The following is a 7,905-nucleotide window of genomic DNA, read 5'->3' on the forward strand; positions in this document are numbered from 1 at the left end:
CCTCCTCACTTTCATCATAAGCCGACCATGGGGGACCTTATCAAACGCCTTACTAAAATCCATGTATATGACATCAACTGCCCTACCTTCATCAACACACTTAGTTACCTCCTCAAAAAATTCTATCAAATTTGTGAGGCACGACTTGCCCTTCACGAATCCGTGCTGACTATCTCGGATTAATCCGCATCTTTCTAAATGGTCGTAAATCCCATCCCTAAGGACCCTTTCCATCAATTTACCAACCACCGAAGTAAGACTAACCGGTCTATAATTACCAGGGTCATTTCTATTCCCTTTCTTAAACAGAGGAACAACATTCGCCATTCTCCAGTCCTCTGGCACCATCCCCGTGGACAGTGAGGACCCAAAGATCAACGCCAAAGGCTCTGCAATCTCATCCCTTGCCTCCCACAGAATCCTAGGATACATTTCATCAGGCCCAGGGGACTTATCGACCTTCAGTTTATTCAAAACTGCCAAGACATCCTCCCTCCGAACATCTATTTCCTCCAGCCTATTAGCCTGTAACACCTTCTCTTCCTCAAAAACATGGCCCCTCTCCTTGGTGAACACTGAAGAAAAGTATTCATTCATCACCTCGCCTATCTCTACTGACTCCATACACAAGTTCCCACTACTGTCCTTGACCGGCCCTAACCTCACCCTGGTCATTCTTTTATTCCTCACATAAGAGTAAAAAGCCTTGGGATTTTCCTTGATCCGACCCACCAAGGACTTCTCATGTCCCCTCCTAGCTCTCCTAAGCCCCTTTTTCAGCTCATTCCTTGCTAACTTGTAACCCTCAATCGAGCCATCTGAACCTTGTTTCCTCATCCCTACATAAGCTTCCCTCTTCCTTTTCACAAGACATTCCACCTCTTTTGTGAACCATGGTTCCCTCACTCGGCCATTTCCTCCCTGCCTGACAGGAACATACCTATCAAGGACATCCAGTATTTGTTCCTTGAAAAAGTTCCACTTTTCATTAGTTCCTTTCTCTGACAGTTTCTGTTCCCAACTTATGCCCCCTAATTCTTGCCTAATCGCATCATAATTACCCCTCCCTCAATTGTAAACCTTGCCCTGCCGTACGGCCCTATCCCTCTCCATTGCAATAACAAAAGACACCGAATTGTGGTCACTATCTCCAAATTGCTCTCCCACAACCAAATCTAACACTTGGCCCGGTTCATTTCCCAGTACCAAATCCAATGTGGCCTCACCTCTAGTCGGCCCATCCACATATTGTGTCAGGAAACCCTCCCGCACACACTGCACAAAAACTGCCCCATCCAAACTATTTGACCTACAAAGGTTCCAATCAATATTTGGAAAGTTAAAGTCCCCCATGACAACTACCCTGTGACCCCCACACATATCCATGTGACCCCCACACATACCCTGTGACCCCCCACACATTTCCTGTCAGTGCGCCAAAATATTCAGCATTTATTTTACAGGAAGCATTTGAGGCCGACGTCAAGCAAAGATAATATGAATCGAGATTCGGATAATGTTCAGCAACAAACTGAAATCATTCAGATTTCTCTCACCCGACATGAAAAACCTTAATATATTCTTCTGCCCGGTTTCGGACCGGGGTCCTTTACAAGCACTAAACTACAGAAACAAATGACAGCATATCGTCCCCAATCGGCCTGACTACAATGCTCAACTCCACTCTGTTGCTGCAGGTTCGCATGGTTAGATTGAGGACCCATGCCACTTAATACATGAACACACTCGTTACTTTCAACCTGATGTGTCAACTTATCTTGTAATTCCAAATTAAAAAGCGTTCCTCCAGCAAATGCCTCAGGGAACTCAATGAGTTAAAGCTCAATTGTTTCAGTTCAGAGTTCAGACGATGTTGAGTAATATCCGGCCCCAATGGTGATTGGTTCATTCCTTTCCAGCAGGAAACACCCAATCAGCTCACAGCTCCTTTATCCTACATTTCATCCAATCAGCTCCGAGTGTCTTCATTCTCCAATTCATGACGTCAGAGAGAGGAGCAGGAACAATTTGAATCTGTTCTCAGAACAACGAGCTGCACAGAAGAACATCAGAGAATAGGGAAGAGGTGTTGAAATGGACCATTTGCTCCTTCATTAGGGCCTGTTCCGCCATTCAGTAAAATCATTGTTGATCTCCATCACAGTAAGAAGTCTCGCAACACTAGGTTAAAGTCCAATCAGTTTACTTGGTCGCACGAGCTTTGGGAATACTGCTCCTTCATCAGGTGAGTGGAGAGTTGGGTTTAGAAACAGGGCATAGAAAGACACAGACTCAATTGCAAGATAATGGTTGGAATGCGTGTCTTAACAGCGAATCAAGTCTTTACAGGTACAGACAATGCGAGTGGAGAGGGGGACAATGACAGGTTAAAGCAGTGTGAATTGTCTCAAGCCAAGCCAGTTAGTAGGATTTTGCAAGCCCAGGACAAATGGTGAGGGTGACAAGTCGTGTGACATGGACCCAAGGTCCCGGTTGAGGCCGTTCTCGTGTATGGAATTTGGCTGTCAGTTTCTGCTCAGCGATTCTGCGTTGTCGTGCGTCTTGGAGGCCGCCTTGAAGAACGCTTACCCGAAGATCGGTGGTTGAATGCCCTTGACTGCTTAAGCGTTCCCCGACAGGAAGGGAATACTCTTGCCGGGTGATTGTCGAGCGGTTGCCATTCTTCTGTTGTCGTAGCGTCTGCATAGTCTCGGCGATGTACCATGCTTCGGGATATCCTTTCCTGCAGCGTATGAGGTAGACAACTTTGGCCGAGTTGCATGTGTATGTATCGTCTACCTGGTGGATTCTGATCCCACGTGTGATGATGGCATCCGTGTCGATGATCCAACACATCTTATAGAGGTTGCCCTGGCAGGGTTGTGTGGTGTCGTGGTCGCTGTTCTCTTGAAGGCCGGGGAGTTTTCTGCGAACAATGGTCTGTTTGAGGTTGCGCTGTTTTTTGAAGGCAAGTAGTGGGGGCGTGGAGATGGCCTTCGCGTGATATTCGTCTTCATCGATTGTACGCCGAAGGCTCCGAAGAAGATATCAGTGCTTCTCTACTCCGAAGATGTCTTGGCTTCTGCACTCTGGGGACGTAATGGAGGAGGAAGGGCACTCTGAGGGCTGTGTCCCGTACTTGTCTTCTGAGGAGGTCGGTGCGTGTTTTTGCTGTGGCGTGTCGGAACTGTCGATCGATTAGTCAAGCGCAATATCCTGTTCTCACAAGGGGGTCGGTCAAAAACGACACCGCACAGATTCCTACGTTCAACCCGAGCTGTTGGACTTCAGCTCCAAGGACAAAAACTTGCGCCAACTCTGGCAGCGGTGGGATTCGAACCCACGCCTCGAGAGAGACTGGAGCCTAAATCCAGCGCCTTAGACCGCTCGGCCACGCTACCACACAGAAAGGTGTGCTAATCATGTCGTTCCATTGCATTAATACTGAAATATATCAAAATCCGTGGAGTTGGAATAGGCCATGACGAAATCGTAACCGAATCAGATGATCCTGAAATGTACAGCAAACAAAAATCATCTCCAGTCAGAAACACAATGAGCTGCAGCGAAGGGCCGGCTCCATTTAAATTGTCTTGAACTTCGTCTGGCTCCCAGAAAGGACAATATGGCTTCCTGTTGAATTTGCTCAGGGTCTTCACTTGAGAAAGGACAGGACACAAGGCGAGACTGAGATTTGTGCGTTCTGCCGGGAAATAACTGATATTTGTTTTCACGGATTGGAGGAGAGCAATAAATCTTCATTTCCTGACCTGCAATCAAAACAACGGTGACAGTTTCAACTCTAACCACCAGACCAACAGATTACAGCGTGTTTTACAATTTGCTCTGCCCACGATCCTTTTGTTATTTTAATTTCCACGCCAGACCACTTGCACCACAAACTTCTCCTGCAAAATGGCACCTTGTGTTTCAACACCAGAGTAGTGTTCAGCCAATTACAAGAATAATTCCACACTTATCGCGTCCGCCTCCCACGGTATGAAACTGGGCAGATTTTGTTTTCCAAATCATTTTCATTGCAGACTGAGGGAAAAGTTATTTTATTTATATATTTGCACATTTTAATTAGTCTGATGGGTTTTCCTTGCATTTTCTCATTGTGAAGTCAGGGGTCACTCCTTAAAAAGGACAGACAGTAAGGATCGGCACAGAAAACAAAGGAGGATGTATTATTTGACACAAGGAATGATGGACAAGGCAACATTGAGCTGGTGATGGCGGAACTCGGGTGTTCCAATGGTGCAAAGTCATCGTTTTCACGACCATGGTCTCGATGGCAGGTGACAAATGTGGAAATAAGCAGAGTATTTATTTTAAATTAGAAACCTGTCTATTGTGTGACGGAAAAGAAGGAAGAGAATGGCTAAAATGACGATGATCCGCTGATTGGGAAAATCACGGTCAGCTTCCCTGCTGGATCAGTGGTTTGGATTTGGCACTTTCATCACTGTGGTCTGGATCGAATTCCCAGCCAGAGAGCAATTCGTTTGTATTGCTGTATGAAATAACACCGTGAAAAGGAAACCCTCATTGAATGAAGCCAGATCTGGCAGCGTCTGTGGGGTGAGAAACAAAGTTAATCTTGCAGCTGGATCTTTCATCAAAGCTGGAAATGTCAGAAATGTAACAGAGGGAAAATAATTGCTTGGCTATGATTCCAAAATATGTGAGGGGCTTGAGGGGCGAAATGTTCTCTCCAAAATCCCAATTATATTCTAACCCGTTGCCTATATCGCTCTGAGCAACAGTTAGCAGGGGGCTTCGACTGGTAGTTGGGCCGAATTGTTTTAGTTGCTAAATTTAAGCTTCAATATCTGAAAATGTGTGCGTTCAAATCCCGCCACTGCCAAAAAGTGCAGCTCGTTTGTCTGTTCAACAAGTGGCATTCTGCAAGGAAGAAAAAAGAGGGATGAAAGGTGCAGCGTGACATCCTGGGACCGAATGTGCCCTTTTGTTGCTGTAACTATTCAATAGTTTTATATGAGTAATACTCACACATTGACACTGATTGCCGTGATGTCCAAACGGCTCAGGCGGTGGATTTGAAATTGCTGTTCTCTCACGAAGATTTTAACCTCCCCCACTGCGCTGCCCAGCATTCATTCCTGTAGGTGACTGCAGAATTAATTATTCATTCAATGGAATCAAAACATTCCAAATATTCCCATCTGTTTTTCCTGCTTTACTTCCACGTTCCTTCATTTCTGTTCATCAGCTAGAATTCACCAAAACCCCAGCCAGAAATGGAACAAAACTGAACCCAGTTGGTGACATCATTGATCTATGGGTGTTTGTGTCTTGTCAGCACTCTGCCACTCTCGGTGTCTGTGTGTGTTCCTCTGTGCATCAACGTGATTCAGTTACCAGAGGGGCTGAACACATTTTTACCATCACAAAACTGCGGTCACTTATTCATGTACCTCAATGGCAAATAGTACAGAGAATAACAACATGTTTGAAAGTTGCGAAAAAGATTTACTGATTCAGGCTTTTTTTTTGACTGGCTCTTGCTTATTGACTCAATGGCCGTATGTTACAATGAATGCTCCCTCCACCCACATTATCTGTACCTTTAAGACCTGGCTGGCTGTAGAGATTTGCATTCTAATTAGTATTCTGTAACTTGTTTTCTCTGCCGGTGCACTGTTGGAGAACAGATATCCACTCCATCTGACGAAGGAGCTGTGCTCCGAAAGATTATGGTATTTGCTACCAAATAAACCTGTTGGACTTTAACCTGGTGTTGTGAGACTTCTTACTGTGCTTACCCCAGTCCAACGCCGGCATCTCCACACCGTATGTTACAAAGCAGAGGATGATTGAAATTTTCACTGATCAACATTTAAACAGACAGTGGATTCACTCGGTGTGATGGTGCTTTCCAGTTCTATATCTGCAACCACAGCATCAATTTTATCAGTTACTGTGAATCCCCAGTTACTGTGAATCCCATATTTCTAATAGGTTGGAAATATGCAGCAGCATGAACTAATATATCTCGTTTTATTTGAAATGAACATTCATCGATCGATTTGTATGACAACTTACTGAATAGCAGCGAGACTGGCAAAGTTTGGACAGTGTTTCCCTGGTGTCAGAAGGACGCAAAGGATATCTATGCCGGAATATAAGTAGAGACAGGAATTGAGGGAGTCTATTTGGCTCGGGGTGCTCGGAAACCTCCAACCTTTCAACTGGCAGCTAACTTTTCTGAACAGGTTTCCGACAAAAATCCTGCAGCAGTTTAAATTCAGGGCTTTCACAGCCTGGATCCAATTCAATTCGCATTCTCGAAGTTGTGCTAGTTGTTATAATTCACACTCGGTTACGGTTTGAAAAGAGTCATATTGAACTCGGAATCTTAACTCACTGTCTTGCTCCACATTTTTTGCAAGCTCTGCTGAGAAATTCCAGCACTTTACATTTTTATTACGACATGAATCATAGGAGGAAAAGCAGACCATTCGGTCCATAGAGACTTTTCCGTCATTCAACGCCATCATGGCTGATCTTGAGCTACAACTCAGTTTTTCCACCAGCTCCCGATATTCCTGAATGCCCCAAGAAACCAGAAACCTGTTGATCCCAACCTTAAATATGCTCGATGATGGGGCATACATAACTGCCAAGTACAGAGGATGCCAAAGATTCTCAGCCCTTTGAGTGAAGCAATTTCTCCTTATCTTAGCCCTAAATGATCAGCCCGTTATCTGTGCCGCAGTGGGTTAGATTCCCCGAGCAGCAGCAAAATAATCTCTTAGCCTCCATTCTATCAATCCTAATCAGAATTGTATAGTTTTAATGAGATCGCCTCTCATTCTTCGAAACTACAGAGAATTTCAGCCCAATTTACCCAGCGTCTCATCACAGGAAAACTCCCTCATCCAGGGACCAATCTGTTCAACATTTTCTGTACCGTTCCCAATGAAGGCGTGTCCTTAATTAAATGTGATTATCATAACTGCACTGAATATTCAACATATGGTCTCAACAAATCTAAATGCTGCAGCACCTCGTTATTCTTGTCCTCCCGTCTGCCGGCATTAAATACCAAAATGTAATTTCGCTTCCTCGTTATTTGCTGCACCTACATGCTAGCATGTACATTTCTTGTACAAAAACACCTATTTTGCTTTGAATTTCAACACTTAACTTTTTCAAATATGTCCTGCTCTTCTATTTTTACGAAGAAGAGAATATCTATTCACTTTCCAAAATTACAGCCGATCTATCATCTTGACCATTCATCAAAGCTGTCGGTATCGTCTCCCAGCCTCTTCCTTACAACTCTTTTCTGGTGAATTCTACCACAGGCTCGAACGAGAATTGAACTCGCGACGCTGATTTACAAGACCAGGGCTTTAAGGTCAGAGTAAGTGTAGCATTTTCAGTGGATTGTAAAACAGGCAGCATTTTCAGGTAGGAAATATTTGATGGATCTAGAAATGTCTGAGCTGGAGAGCAGGAAGCTAAAAGATGCAACTTGAAAGTGGCATAATTTGACATGTGTGCCGTGTGTGTATCATGTGATTCATCTTCAGAATCTATCGTTACTATTACATCTCTGACATTTCCAGTTCTGTTACAAGTTCATCCAGCTGGAAGATTAACCTTGTTGCTCCCTTCACAGATGCTGTGCGTCCTGTTTTCATTAATTGAAGAATCAAACAAAAAGTTATTCACTCCATGACTGGGAATTGAACCTGGGGCCTCTGCGCCGAATCCTGAACACTGGGCCCTAAGTGAAAGCAGATGTGAGAGATTTGCAATGAGTAGATGATCTTTGTATCCATTGAATCATTCGCAATATCTTTCAGTGAAGACATAGTCACCATGAGGAATGATGGGAAGAGCACATGACAGGATTTGAACTTCAGTTAGAAA

General features: G+C 44.3%; 1 non-coding gene across 1 annotated transcript; it reads right to left on the reverse strand.

Annotated features, from left to right (window-relative positions):
• Window positions 1-3,319: 3,319 nt before the first annotated feature.
• trnal-uag (transfer RNA leucine (anticodon UAG)) lies at window positions 3,320-3,401 on the reverse strand. Its single transcript has one exon. It is a non-coding gene; the product is annotated as a tRNA-Leu (tRNA).
• Between the last annotated feature and the right edge of the window lie 4,504 nt (window positions 3,402-7,905).

This window comes from Mustelus asterias, unplaced genomic scaffold (genome assembly GCF_964213995.1).
Source record: "Mustelus asterias unplaced genomic scaffold, sMusAst1.hap1.1 HAP1_SCAFFOLD_120, whole genome shotgun sequence".
Taxonomy (NCBI): Eukaryota; Metazoa; Chordata; class Chondrichthyes; order Carcharhiniformes; family Triakidae; genus Mustelus; species Mustelus asterias.